A 14,268-nucleotide genomic window follows, 5' to 3' on the forward strand; every position below is an offset into this window, starting at 1 on the left:
CTCTTTCGAAACGTCGGCTTGTATATATGTATACCAGCTTTCGGGTCGTCGGTGCACAAACTCCCTGTAATGTCCCAACAATGTTAAGCTTCATTCCTGGGTGTATCACAGCGCCCCAGCTCCCACAATATACGACAATTGGGCTACTTTTGGTTGACTTTGGGCTAGAGGGGCGTTTCCAAATCTGACAACACTGGACTGTGGTTGTGGAGACCAGTGTGCGAAAGTCGGACTGTAGCTGCATCTTCCTGCCTTTCGGAAGTGGGCGGGATCTAGTGATGTCAGCCCAGAGATGCTGACTGTACTGGGTAATTATCCCTGCCCGTCACCTGGAGCCAGCATCTCGGCGTGAGGTGGGGCAACCGGATTCCGCTTCATAGCAACTTCTGTTGCGGATCGCCACCCGGCCCGTACGTCAACATTGTCGCGTCATCTCCTGCTGCCTTCTACTTTCCTCCCTCCCCCAGTTTCCGAGCATAGCGACTGTCTGCTCCGGCCTACGCCCCACCCTACGCCGCTGCTGCAAGTGCCCTTTGGGTGTAGGGCTGAAGTAGACCCCTGCGTCTCCCACCAGGACCCCGTCCCTTGCTCCTACAACCTCTTCTGAGGCCGCAACGACAGCGGTGAGTGAAACTCTGCTGCTAAGTGAGATTGCCCACCGCAGTAGGGGCTGCAGTGCCACCCCCATACCCACTCCCTGCAGTATTCGGCTGCCTGGTGGCCTTAAATAATAATGAGTGGCAAGATTGGTTGTCACTCGGCTTAGTACGTGTAAAATGTCCGAGTGACACTTTTTCGCAATTCTTCAGTTCCTAACAGGAAATACCAAATTGTGGAAGGTAAGGATGTAGAAATAAACTTAAGGCAGCTATAACAGACCTATTATGTCTCCTGGCTACTTAATTGTATTAATATCAACCTTCCCGGAAATCTCCGTGGAGCAATTATGGCAAGCACAAGTAGCCGTCCGCTTGCGTTTCGTTAGTTTATTAAAATCGTGATCAATATCTGTCACGAACTTGAATTACAAAACATGCACGAAGTCCATTACATGTGAACACTTGTGTAATCCTAAATACAACAATTAACTACTCTTTCTTGCCATCCAAATACAAAAAATTCGAATGTGAGGCAGTGCCTTAAAAATGACAACCATTTGTTTACGTTCGTTCATCCAAAATTGTCTTGCTTTAAAGGTAGACTATGTGATCGTCTTCTAGGCCCTGGAAAAAGCAACATGGTAGTTGGTGGCAATTTAGTGTGGGAAGTTTGAGTTTTTATTTCAGTTTAAAATATCATGAATTCTACATTTCGCATGAATCTCGATTTTTAAATTTACTTAGTTATTTACGGCAAGTACAGTAATAACGACATGGGTCACATTCTAAGCGCTGATACTGACAACCCTCATATCTTGATTACCTTTCGGTAGTTACCTCTGAGGTGCGCGTCCTGCTTTCTTCGTTATGGTCTGCCGTATTCAAATGACCTAATTCAGTGGTACCCTGACCTATAGTCTATGGCCACTCGGTGTCCGCGAAGCCTATTCAGAGGGTCTCCAACTGCTTAGAAAATTTAATACTATTATCAGATTAATACATTGTTTATAAATAAATAAGCAAAATGTACAGTAAAACACTTTTTAACATTTTCTGTAAACGTGAATGAATTTGAAACTAGCCAAAAAATGTAGTATTCTAAAGTAGATGTGCGGGAGCAGAGCAATGCATCAAACAGAATATGGTATGGATGATGAATGGCCTTCAGTCTATTTAGAAAAGCTCCAACTTTCCTATTAAAATATAGATTTTTGTGTGCGTTTGTTTGTGAATTAAATACAATATTTAATCATTTTGTGTACTTGTTGAATGCTTGCATCTGTTTTTTTGTGTGTATTGTTTTCTGGTTCAAATCATGTGGGGTCTTCGGCTTCCATTAATGACTCAGTGGGGGTCCCGGATTCCAATAATGATTAATTGCGAGTCCCTGGGTTCCATCAATTATTGAGTGGGGGTCTACAGAAGTCAAAAAGTTAAGAACCACTGACCTAACATGACCATAAATAAACCTGAATCAACCAGCAATGTGTATGTATTTTTTTTCTCCAAAAGATCACATCAGTGTACTAGAGGTGGGCTACCCAATATATTAAAATGGAGAGCTGATCCAAAGGTCTGGCTTGGCTCCAAGCCATGAAACAAGCGGATATAAAATATTTGTCTAGGAGCCAAGCTTATGCCCAGGTTTTCTGGGTCCATTTTATGTAATTCACACGCTAAATGGGTAAGCCTTTCTCGATCTTGTTTTATACAATCGGTTATTGCTTTGTTTTTTATTTCCTGGCTCATGAGGTTAGATTGTGGGTTGCAGACAGAAGCCACATGAAAGCTCAGCTCGTTTTGGGCTTGAGGATTCAAGAGGATCTCGACCTGAGTCAGAGCCATATACCTGGCTTGAGCCTTCACATTTTGTTAGTTTACAGCGGGCTTGGAGCCCACCCATTGCTTACCATTGGTTTGCTACATCATCACTGTAAGTTCCTTGCTTCTTTTAATCAGCACATGCTGGCTTCACTTCTTCATGTGTTTTTCCGTCCCCTGGAGCACTGCCCAAGTACTGCTTCATTCTGGCATCCAGTGTCCTTCCACTGCCCACATGCTTACGGGGACACTTTGTTAAAATCTTTGTTGCAGCACTCAATAAGAGTGCATGTATTTAAAGGCTGACCCTCCCCCTTACGTGTTGTTGATGCTTACCCTGTAGTTGTTTCCCCATCTTTATTTATCCCATTGTTGTTGCTTGCACCCCTCCATGTTGCTTGCTCCAACTCCCCTTGAATGCTTTTCCATCCCATCCCCCCCACATTGTTGCTTGCCCCATCTCCTCCCGCGTTGTTGCTTGCCCAGTTCCAGCCCCTCGGCCAGGAATAAACAAGTAATGGTAAAGCCAATAGGTCTCGCCCATGGCAAGAGTTATTTTCTTTGTAAATGTCTTTTAGCCATGTTATATAGCAGCATGGCTAAAAGCAAAGAAAAAAACGATTTGACGCGGTTAGTGAAGGCTGTGTTCTACAGCTTTTTTCTTTACTTTTGGTCATGCTGCTCCATAGCCTCGCTACTGTACAACATGGCTAAACAAAACATTGACAAAGCCACTAGTACGTCTTGCATAAGTAAGAACTATTGGCTTTGCCAGGGCTTGTTTGTCGGACACTCTTTCTTTACTGGGACACTGACAGCCCTGCCGGAGTCTAATTTTGGGGCTCCCATCAAATTAAGAAGAATCATACTTGAACAATTTGTGACAAGTATTTACACTCAGAAGTTTTAAGTCATGGGCAAAGTGGGCTCTGGCCCAGGGCCCCAGCCTTTCAGGGGACCGCCTGATAGAGCCAACTCTGTTCTGTGGAGAGTCTTGCCCTCATGACCTTGCATAATTCTTAAACAGATTGTTTGAAATTATGTTTTCCTTTAATTTATGCTTAACGTTGGTCTATTATAGACATTTTGCCGAGAAAAGTTTTGTTTCATGCACCATCCATTTAAAAAAAATAAAAATGTTTTTTTTAGATCAAAACGGGACCTCCCTTACGAGAAATGGGAGGGTGTCTTAGAGATTTGCAGTAATGCTAGTGAGCTACTCCTTTGTTAATATATTGAAAACACATGTCCCTATCCGTGAAAATTAGATGTAAACACATTTAGAATTTAGACAAGTGCGCCTGTGCAAAGAGGGCGTGAAAGAGCAAAAATTGAATCATGAATTCAAAACTGTTCAAAATAGGACCCCCAAAAAGTGTTTGGCCCAGTGCCCCAAAAACCCTTAAGATGTCCCTGGTTACGCCCTCTGTATTTACTAGGCCTCTCTCTACGTTCTCCTCCATCTGCTATTACCATAATCATCCGTGGTTTTCTGACATATGCTAAAATATTAGGAGGCTTATATTTTACATCAAGTTCAAACTTGGGTGTGGAGGGAAAGAGAAGAAAGAAATGACAATACATTTTTAGTTTCATTTTGATTGGAGCAGCCTTCTAAGCCCTAGAACGTTTATCCACAGTATTGCTTATAAACAGGAGAGGGCCAAATTATGCGACAGGACTGAGTAAATTATGCATCAAGAAAAGGCAAATTATGCGGCATAATGCGGCACATTTTTTAATATTACTTAATTATTTTTAAACTTGGTAACCCTTTCTGGGTCTTGGATGCATTAAATTAATACAAATTTAACACTCAAACATATATAAAAGCAACAGAAAGGTGACCAATCCAGCTTTTCAAAGGCCCTTCCACTGTGTGGCAACACGTGTCATCGCATTTAGTAACTTTTGAACAGTTTGAGCTAGAAACAAAAATGTTTTTTTTTGTTAAAATCTGTTGATTATGCGACAGATGATGGATTATAGGACAAACTCGGCAAATCCTATAATTATGCAAAAATCACGACGGCTTCACAATTGCATAATTCCAGTGGTCCTGCTTATAGGGTTCCACATCGATACAGGTTATATTTTAGCAAGGAAGGTTTTTGTTTTTTTAACAACCGCTATAAACAGAGCACCATACTTTATAATGCGAGCTCCTGATAGCTTTCTTAATGTTCCTCTTTCTGTCAAGCAGAGATTGACAAGTTAGGTCTTTATGTTGAGTTCAAGCTAAGCGTTTATCTTGACTATCTATGGGTGCTTTTATCCCAGAAGCCAATAGCGGTCAAACTTAAATTTGCCAAATAGTACAATCTGTGCCTTTCGTATTGATGTGAACTCATTGAGAAATGTCATATGCATAGACATTTTTTGAATGGAAAAAGAAAAGTCTGTGTTTCAAAGGAGTTTCCTTTTCACATTAAACTTTGAGTTAAACCTGGAATGTTTCTGTACTTGGTTAGAAACTCAGTTAAATCTCTTCTTAAGCATCTTTCTAGTAAATTAAGCTTACTTTTAGGCTCTTAATACTGTGGTAAAAAGGTAAACTTGATGCGATTACTAATTGTTCTCTGAACTACATTTTCATTATTTTCCTTGATGACTGGCTGCGGTGAAGCAGATTATAGTCAGTCTTGTTGGTTTGCAGGACACACCTTTCTGGAAACACTGCATTATTTATATATTTAATTTCCTTTTTTTTCTTTCTGAACTGCTACAAACCAGGGTGCTCTCAGAACGATACATTGGACTGATGAACGAACAACTGATGTAGATAGTTAACAACTGGGACCCATAAAGATGTATGCTGATAACATGATCGTAAAGCTTCAAAAGATTTAATACTCTTAAAATCAGCATCTTGTGGGCAGGGTTGGTTTAACCCTCTGAATAGCGGTCGGGGCAGGGTCAAGACACAGACTGGCATGAGGGAATGTCAGTCTTACCTATTCGGCCCGCACAAGCCTGTCTGCATAGGTTTTATTTTTTGTGTGTTTATTCTTGAGGACCTGAATCTGAGAATGTGAGTTTCCAGCTTTAGATGCTTTGAGACGGTGTTCTACAGAGTCGACCCATGCAAATGAGGGTACCTAGCTCCAATTTTCTTGTAACGGAATTTATAGTAAGTTGTGATTTGCAGATCTTAATCTGCTAAATAAATCGGGAAGGACGAACAGTTTAGCTAAACAATCTGGTTAACGTCTATGTACATGTTTATGGACGAGACATAGGGATTTGAAAGTCGCTGTTTCCTTGACTGGGAACCGAGTGGGTGGCTTCAGAATAGGTCTTTTTATATGGTCTTAACGCACAGAGCTCGGTGTTAAATAGTGCGACATTGAGGTCCAAGAGTGTCGGCGCACATGTGCTGTCTGCAAGACCTGTTGTATTTACTAAAAGGAGTGTGATCCCTCCCACTACTTACTATAGGTTTACTCCAACTTTCCTCCTCTTGGCTGCCTCCTAATTTGTTCAGGCACCTGATACGTCACTTCCGTTTATAGCTGAAGTGCACCACTCAGGTACAGTTTAATTTGACTTGAGTAGTGCCCCTTGTTGATGCAGGTACTATTTATTCCACTCCCGGTTGCATTTTACCCGTCTGCCCATTCCACCCCATCGTTCATGTGTGCATGCTCTTTCTGTGCTGGTATGTGTCTATCTTGGGTGTCTCTATGCATGCACTGCACCAAAGCCAACCCTTTTGGCTTTGTAAAGGCTTGTTTTGAGTGTCTCTATTGGCTCTCGGATAAGTAGAGTCGTAGGGATCTGGGAGTGTCACGTATTGCACACAGCTGTCAAACTACCACACTGTTCTTTTTATCCTCCCAAAGTCTGACACAAAAAGGCCAGTGTTAGTAAGCCCCCTGCTCCTGGAATGCGCCCATCTGGTCAGAGCTGCTTCCAAGAAAGGTAAGACTGCTTTGAGTACCTTCCTCGTCTCTGAGACAACACTTGTTGAGGCATCTTTGTAGAGCTGGGTAAATAACGAAGACTTTGAGGAGCAGTAAGTAAACTAACTTTCGTTCCTCATTCCTCTCTCTTGCCTTCTAGCTGTACCTTTAGGGTGAGAGTCTAAGCTAACAACCCTTAAGAAACCGGAGCATATATTGGTACAGTCATTTGCTGAGGCTCACACACTCAATCGAAAGCCAGGAACTGAAGCATAGGTAAATTCATTTACCAAGGCTCATATCTATGGACCCTAAGTCTAAGAATCCAGAGTTCGAAATTTACAACCACTAATGGTTCTTAAGGTGCCTTAATAAGTTAGTGATCAGCCAGGGCAAAAGTTACCAGATAACTCCTGGTTTTTATTTAACAGCCCAATGCATTCTGGTACTTGTAGTCTTTAATTCACACAAAGGTATCCAGTCGCTTTGAGATTACATTGCCCCCTTATGCCTTCCATATTTTTGCACTTGTCTTTTGAGGCATAAACGTGTTTTAAGATTGCACGTAGTTGCATGTGAGCACGGTAGGTTGTGCAGTGGTTGTTTACGTATTTCTTTTATGTTTATTCAGGATTAGCTTTCACAATCATGATTTGTTAAACTGCACGGGGTGTTTAAATGGATAGGTTTCACCTGCGCGAATGAGAATGGGTTTGGAGCACAATTCTGTTGGCTTCATTGTGATTAAAGATAGGTGGCTATGCTACCGAATTCGGCTATGAAAGATGCAAAAGTTTGGGAGCACCATAAGTTTATTATTTTGTCCTTGTTTGTTTGTTTGGTCTATGTTTCTTTGATGCACAATTGGGTCATGCACATGGTGGGATTCAGCATGGGGTTTATTGTTTACATGGAGTTAAAGTATGTATATTTCAGCACTGAATTTTTGAATGCAGTTTAGGTTTAAAACATCACTTGTGATTCTTAGGTAAGGCTTAAGGTGTAATTATTAGTGGCATGTTGGTGTTCGTGGATTTATTTTATACACTGCACGTCGCTGGTTTAGTTAAATTAATGTCTTGTAAAATTATGACTGCTGATGGTCTTTTTTTCTATACCACAGCTTACTCCTGACGAAGAGCTATCAGCCTAAAATGTATTTTGTTAATAACTAGATGGTGGATGAGACGTAAATTCTAATTTGCTGATGTATAAGGCCTGGATGGGCATTGGAAGTCGCGCTGTCTCTGTGTGTAAACTGTACCAAAGAAATGGATAAAATATGGATTAAACTGGATTTCTTGGACATTCATTGGTTTCATGTTGATTATTCTAGCTTTTTGCTCACGTGGTGGTGCAGCTTGTTCACTGGTTCGCAAAGGCGAACCAGACAGTTTTGGAATTCCTTCACGTGCATTTGGGGCAGAGCCAAAACGAGCAAGCACACCAGATTCTTGCCTATGAGCATTCTCGAAAATGGTTAATTTAGAAGGTATGCATTCCATCACTTGTATTTTTGGGGGCTTCTATGGTGCCACGTGCAAGTGTCATGCTGGGATGCTCCATACTTTCATGCTTACTGTGTGGGAAATATTCTGAGTAGCCTTTTTCTCGAGTCTAAAAACTGACGCAAGAGCAAGATTTTTTCCATTTTATATCTCTGATGCATAGAGCTGTAGTGATGGCTGTCCAAGGGTGAGTTGAACTGTGCTCTGACAACACAGTGCAAACGAGGGGAGAAAAACTGCCTTGCCTCGCGTAACTGCCTCACAATATTTTCTATGCATGAATCACACTGCATAAGTTCACTATTTTGGATATTTTGTAAGCTAGTAAGATGTTAGAAACTCCTATTAAATAGTATCCTTTACTTCTTCTTACTCTTCACGTAGTGGGATAGTGATAATATCAAGTTTTACTGTAGAGCAGGCCCACCGTCCTTAACACCCCCTGAGTTGTCAGGTGTGAATTTCTTGGTGATGGGTTAATTCACATGGAGGTTGTAACTTTGCGGAAATGTTTTGGGACTCTCAGCCCAGGGCACTAAGTGGGCCAGGCCTGTGCTCAGCACCAGCAGTTCTAACAAGCATTTGCAATGCAATAGGTCTCGCATTTACGAGAGTTTGATCTATTGACATTGTAAATTGCAATGCCGTTTATGTGTTATGTGTAAACGGCATTGTCATTTACAATGCCAATAGCTTCAACTCTTGCAAATGCAAGACCTATTGCATTGCAAATGATTGTTTTCGTAAAAACGCCCATGCCGCACTTTCTCTTTAATGCCAGCTGCGCCCCTTTCTTTAGACGAGCCGCGTCTAAAGAAATGGGTCTGGCCACCATTAAAGTGAAAGTGCGGTTTGGGGCGCTTTTACAAAAAAAAAGCATCTGCTTGTCAAGTTGATAAACAAATGCTTTTTTTTGTAAAAGCCCTTCATGCCGCTGTTTCACTTTAATAGGGGCCATGCACCTTCACCTACTCATCACGGCCCGGTGCCACTGCTCCTGTTGCACCAATGATATCTACGCCCCTTGACTGTGAGAGACACAGCTTCGACCCAAACAGGCAACTCATCCTGGCCCGTTGCCACTGCACCGGCAGCACCATTGATATCTACGCCCCCTGACTGTGAGAGACAGAGCTTCGGCGCAGACTGCTGATCGCTGCCCGGTGCCACTGCACCTGCAGCATCAATGATATCTACGACCACTGACTGTGAGAGACACAGCTTCGGCCCAAACTGCTCATCTCGGCACGGTGCCACTGCACCTGCTGCACCAATGATCTCTACGCCCCGCGACACTGAGTGACGCATCTTAGGCCCAAACAGACCACTCATCTCGATACGGGTAACCTTGGTGGGGGCAATGAGGCTTCTTTTCATACTGGCCATCGGAGACGAGCAGCGCCCTTCTGACCCCTTTTGAGCCACTGTCACTGTGCTTTGTTACCGAGTTTGTGGCATGTAACATGACAATGCTTACATCGCATGTCAGTGTGTCCTGCTGTGTTGTATGAAGTGACCCAGCTGCAAGCAGCATGTCAGAGCCAGTGTGAAATGGTCGTTGTGAAGGTAAAGGGCTATATTTGATTCGAATTGTAGTGCTGCAAACCCACCGAGTTTTAGGCGCTTAGACGCATATCTTATTAAACCTGAGAACATTTCTGCATGCCATCAGCACAAGCCATAGAGTCCTTGTTTCACTCTGCACAAACGTTATCCTTGCTGCAGCATATTTGTAATTCACAAAGAAACATGACTTTAAATTGCATTTGACATAGGTAGCTAATTCAAGCCAAACTCTTTCATACAGGAAACTGTGACTGACTCGGCCATTGTCTAGCAGAGTTGCTGGGATTACCCTTTCTTTTCCACATCTCATCCTACATTCTTACAAATCACGCAGATGTATTGCGTTCAAAGCTTGAAGAAGTTATGAAACCTAGACCCGCACCATGCCCCGCTCATGTCCTCCGCTCCAACGTCCACACCTTCTCCTCAGCATCTAAAGCCCTGCCCGGATCCTCCTCTCAGCGGGCTGCTGTCTGTGTGGTCCTGTGGCTCTCAAGTGCAGCAGGCACCAAAAACGCAGCAATGGACAGAACACCCGCCTGCTTAGGTCAGACTGCTCCCCTGAACAGAACGCGCCTGCACTCACATTCAACCCTTGTGAACAATCTCTACCTTGCGATTTCTTCTATCCAACTCATCCGAATCTAGGTTGCTGGTGTGGATCGAGATTCCTAAAATGCATAATACTCTTCAGAAATACTTAAAATAAAATAAAATGCTGTTTGGATGTGCGAGCAGCAGTCACCCTTGACCTTCTGTGTATCAAAAGCGCGTGTCGTGTCTCCGGCTAGTGAACCAGGCGTCACCTACGCTCGACACATTGAGCGTTCACACCACATATTCCACAAACTGCGCTGCTGACTTGCACGCTTCTGTAACAGGTGTGACTATCACCGGACAGTTCCGTGGTCCTCATCTTGCCGACTCCAGAAGGTCGAGAGGCTGGGTCGGCCCCAATGATGTTCATGCCTGTGACGTGCAGCCTTCCCAGAGATGTGTGTGCAGCAGAACGAGCTCTCAATAATCTACAGGAACTCTGCTACGGCTCTCGGGAGGGGCGGGGGCGAGCTTGTCTGTGCTGCTGCTTGCTCCTGTTCACCCTCCCTCCATAAACAAGAGCCGGGAAGTGCTTCGAGCGCGCGTGCGCATTTAAAAAAAAATATTAAATAGCATGAGGCTGCCTAGGACGTGCGTGTTGACGAAAGTGAAACTGCATGCTGGCTTGCGAGGGAAGGGGGACAGGAGATGTGCACGCCGCGTGGCTGTAGGCGCGTACACCAACTCAAATCCGCCAAAAGCCTGCGCGTGCACATCTCCTGTCCCACTTCCGAGGCAAGTCAGCAACAATAGATCTCGCTTGCTACAGCAGCGCTTCGCGCTGCGTTCGCAGGCGAGACCTAAAAAGCAGGTGCTGAGACTGGTCCCTTTCAAACTCTATTTTTTCCCTGTTCCTGAGGGTGAAAAAAAAAAAAAAATCTTAACACTGCAGCAGTACCACCTTTCACTGCCTTGTACTTTCATTCTTTGTGAGCCTTCGGCTCCTCTAAATACAAACCTTAGGTTTGCAGCGCATAATTAAGCGTGTACTTTATGAGCATCACCAAAACATCACTTAGCACCAGCACAGCATCACCTGAGCACCACCCCAGCATCAGCGCACCAGCTCAGCATCACTCGGCACCAGCGCAGCATCTCTTCAGCACAGCACAGCACCATCTCAGCACTACCTCTGCATCAGTGCACCACCAAAGCAGCATCGACTCCACACCGACGCAACCCCATCACAGCATCAGCAAAGCCCCATCTCGGGACCTGTGCAGCACCACCTCCGCAGTACCACTTCAGAATTAGCGCTGCACCACATCTGCACAAACACACCACCATCTCAGTAACACTCAGCACCAGTGCAGCACCACTGCACTACAAAATCACATTACACTTAATACCATTTAATTACTACCCACATAATTTTACAGCACACCATGCCACATATTTCCACTACACAACTCCACGCCACACAATTCCACAACAAACAATTCCAATACAATCCATCTCTCCCTCTCACTTCCACCAACCCTGTTCTCTCTCCACAAAACACCTACTGCCACTCTCATCTCGCCCTCACACTCCCTCTACCCCCTTTCCTCTTGCAATTCCATTGCCTCCTTTCATCCTGCAATCCCACTGCCCCTTCTCATTCCTCCCTCATACTCCCTATCTCCTCTCTATTATACCTGCTCACACATGCTACCTTCTGGTACCTTCTTGCGCTGTGCACTAGTCCACCTCTCGCCGCCCCCTCCCCAGGGGCCCCTCCTATATATATATATATATATATATATATATATATATATTATCAAGCTCCCTGCGTGGAGCGAAACGCGTCATGGAGGACACTGGTCCTGTTATTTTCCTGTTTTTACTTGGGTAATAAATCTTTTGCTTCACCCACTTTTGCGTTGTGGGATTGTTGACTTTGAGTTTGGAGGCGAGAGGTCCGTGCCTGCACTCCGCTGAGAAGAGAGCGGAAAGGACTGTTTCTCTCTCTCTCTCTCTCTCTCTCTCTATATATATATATATATATATATATATATATATATATGTCTATTCTCTGCAGCTCTCTCATCCTTATCTAGTCACCATGCCACATAATTCCACTACACAAATACACTACACACCACACAATTGCACAAATGATTCATATTCAACCCACATAAATTCACAACACTCCAAACAAAATACAGGGGTAAAAGACTTTACCATTTACAACGCCAATAGGTTTAGCTCTCGCAAATGCGAGACCTATTGCTTTGCAAATGTTTGTTTTAAAGTGTTTTTGTTAAGGAGCGAAGACACTCTCCATCGTGTGAGTGCTACGAATGTTTCAGCATAAAAGAAACTTAGCAACAGGTGCTAGTACACCAGTGCTGCTGTAAACTGTACAGTGCCTTGTCTTGTAACGTACAGCCCTTCCCTCTACCATGCTGTTATTTTCCAGATTTCTTTGTTCGCGACTGTAAGTTAATTATGTCTGAAACGTTTATATGCGGTGACTACATTTTGTTTTTCTGACGGTTGTGGTTAGATTCTTACTCGTCCCCATTGACTATTCACCTTGGCGTAGGTGCTGACATCAATATAATCGTATTTTCACTGTAGGATTTTGTTTTGTTCCTAATATGTGGGTTGAACCATTATTGGTGCCAAACGTTCACCGAAACTGTCTCAAGATTACAGAAAGCTATTCAGCCTCACAGGGGATTTCTAAATCGCTGTAATGGAAACGTTTCCAGCAGTGAAATAACAGTGCATGCATACTTTCGCTATGACTCTGACCACATTTCCATTGAGCTTCAATTTTTTTGTTTGTTTTTGTTTTGTTTTTACATTCAGATCACCTTGAAAGATCTGCCTTGGAAATTGAATTTTTTTTCTGCCCATATCTTTCCTCCAGGTTTTACCTGTACTAAGCCGCTGTGAGTCAGCACATTGTTCACAACTGTTTATTTCAAGTAGCTGTTCCTTGTACGCATATTTTTCGATCAGTGTCCGTAAATTGAAAAGTTCTGCACAAGCAGCTAAACGTTTCCAGGGTTGTATCTTCTTGAATCATTTCAACTCTACCATCATCTTTGATTTGAAAAGACCGGGAAACTGCGACTTGCCACATTTTTGTGTGCATTTTAGGCGGGCCAGGGTGCTGGTATGAAATGAGACTGCAAGGTTGCCATAAAGCCTTTTACAGTCATCCGGAGACCCAGACAGAATGATAATTTTAGAAGTCAACACAATAGAGAGAACTTTCTTTTATCAAGTGTTATTTACAGGATATTTTGGTTTGTTACTGGTTTAGTCCGACTCCGAGAAAGACCTATGTCTTCCACATTAATGTCCTTTTCCTCTTCAGTATAATCAGTCTCATTGGCCACTCAAGATTTTCCGCAACCGAATGGACTACCGGCATTAACTACTACTTACGTTCCCCCCTCATAATCCTCAGACTATTTAGAATGTCTCCACCCCCCCCCCCCCCCCCACCCTTGCTATCCCCGTATCGCAATGTAAAACAACTAAAGCGCAAACTGGTAGCTGACTTTTGCTTATATGTGGCATTCAGGGTCCATATGAAACACCATCTACATAAGTGACTATTGGCAAAGCTAATATGTCTCTCCTTTGAAAGGCATCCGTGAACCTTTTAGCTTTGCCATTGTTTGTTGCCAATTAACAGCTTTGTTAATTTTTATGAGAAATGAAAACTAAAATCTGTTTTGCTGAACTGAGATGATATTGTATAGCACTTCATACTCATATTGTGGAGTGTTGAGCACAGTATCAGGTATTTAGCATACTGCACCATAGGGGAGTGCTTTGTTGGTCATGTGTTATATTTGCTGAGGGCCTTTATGAGAAGTGTTTTGATGTTATGCGTGAGTAACCAAATTGATGCTCTTATGTTTGGGTTGCAGTGCTTGGTGATGTGATGTAGGAATAATATTTGTGGAATAGGACAGGTTGTATTAGCTCACTGTTTTAGTTTACTTCTCAGATCCCAGGTTAATTTTTTTTGTGATAACTAAAGATTTACATGGATGTTGGTTAATTGCAGTACTCTCTAGCGTGTTCTTTCCAAGTTCTAGTCGCTTCTGGTAATAACCAACTGGGCTCGATGTGTCTTATCAGGATGGTGGTGATAGTATAACTGCCACCCAGCCACTACCAATTCCAAAAATCACTCTATTATTTTGTGGTGATCATTGAGACATTGTCATCCAGTCTGCACTGATTACAGCTGGGCAAGGTGAAATCCACTTGTGGTAAATTCTTGTGACAATTGGCTATGCCTATTACCCACCCTGCATTGAATACAAC

The 14,268-nt window shown here is 43.2% G+C and overlaps 1 protein-coding gene across 3 annotated transcripts in view; it reads left to right on the forward strand.

Moving 5' to 3' along the window:
* Positions 1-327: 327 nt before the first annotated feature.
* RNF19A (ring finger protein 19A, RBR E3 ubiquitin protein ligase) overlaps positions 328-14,268 on the forward strand; it is a 498,540-nt gene continuing 484,599 nt past the window's right edge. The window contains exon 1 of one of the 3 annotated variants that reach the window (XM_085605173.1): positions 328-623. The gene's annotated coding sequence lies outside the window, so the exon portion shown is untranslated. The remainder of the gene's footprint in view (positions 624-14,268) is intronic. The other 2 variants (XM_085605174.1, XM_085605172.1) reach the window with 2 other exon arrangements.

Source organism: Triturus cristatus, chromosome 5_1, assembly GCF_964204655.1.
Source record: "Triturus cristatus chromosome 5_1, aTriCri1.1, whole genome shotgun sequence".
Taxonomy (NCBI): domain Eukaryota; kingdom Metazoa; phylum Chordata; class Amphibia; order Caudata; family Salamandridae; genus Triturus; species Triturus cristatus.